The sequence below is a fragment of the Dendroctonus ponderosae genome, unplaced genomic scaffold (genome assembly GCF_020466585.1).
Source record: "Dendroctonus ponderosae isolate FM_Combo_2020 unplaced genomic scaffold, Dpon_F_20191213v2 Dpon_F_20191213_10, whole genome shotgun sequence".
NCBI lineage: Eukaryota > Metazoa > Arthropoda > Insecta > Coleoptera > Curculionidae > Dendroctonus > Dendroctonus ponderosae.
Genome location: NW_026017111.1, coordinates 7,629,952 through 7,631,106, shown reverse-complemented (window position 1 = coordinate 7,631,106; position 1,155 = coordinate 7,629,952).

The following is a 1,155-nucleotide window of genomic DNA, read 5'->3' as shown; positions in this document are numbered from 1 at the left end:
TGTGATCTTGGGTTTGCATGATAAGGAAAACAATCTTATGAACTAAACAATAGACAATAAGATGCTGAATTGCGTCTGGCTGAAATGCAGTCTTAGTGATAAGGCGACTATAACTATCCAATTTTTTTTATTCGGATTTATTTTTTTTTCTTAACTCGGCTTCTTTGAGAGCAATGTCTAATTGTAAACACTTTACTTTTAGAGCATGCTCTTCTTCTTCTCGCTCTCTTTTACGGTCTGCTGCTTTCATTTCTGACGTCAGAAATTTAATTTTCAAGTCAGCCACTTGTTAATATTTTGCGGCCAGCTGGGTGGTGTGAAGTGTCCTCACTGCACCAGGTCTTCTCCTCTTACACCAACTGCCATTTTCCTCGGAAAGCTTGTCGCTTCGAAGTAAGAATGATTGCCCCAGTCAATTTGTTTCACCTGAAAAAAATGGATCAATAGTATTATGTTTGATTTTTACTAGATTAATTTTAGTATTTGGCTATGACAAAAAGAATAAAGTAACCGTGTTGATAGCACTACAAAAATAAGTAGATAGAGGGAAATGTACTTACAGGACCTCCTTCCGTTGCAATATTCGCATTCGAAGAAGACGAACTAGTCCCAGCCTCATTTTCCTCCACAAAAAGCAAAATGCTGTCCCCATCAAAATTTGGCAGTCCACCCATGGTTTTAGCACTTCAAATCAATCTCCTTAATAATTGCATTACAGGGGTCCTGGGAAGGTGTAAATGCTGCACCACCGTCGGTCTGTATTAGCGACTAGACACAACCATTCTGACTTCTTTTTTTTATTTTCGTAGCACTTCCGCAATGATTCTTTACTGTGGAAGACTTTCCTTGGTGATGAGGCGTTGAAATCGGCAGCGATCTTACTCCAGGCATCGTCTTTTTCTCTCCACGTGCACGAGTCAGTTTTTTTGTTTTATCCCTTTATAGTCTCGGCATACTTCTAATAACCGATATTTCTCCTCATTTGCGTAATTGGGAGTTTGCATTTTTTGCGGTGATTTAGTGTTTTCCGATTCCATTGGGTGTTCCATTTAATTTGATTTTTTGCACTAAAAACAAAATACACAGATTCACACGCTTCTGTCAAAAGCTTTCAAATTAGGCAGGTAAGAAATCCCCTAAAATTATCAAAAACCC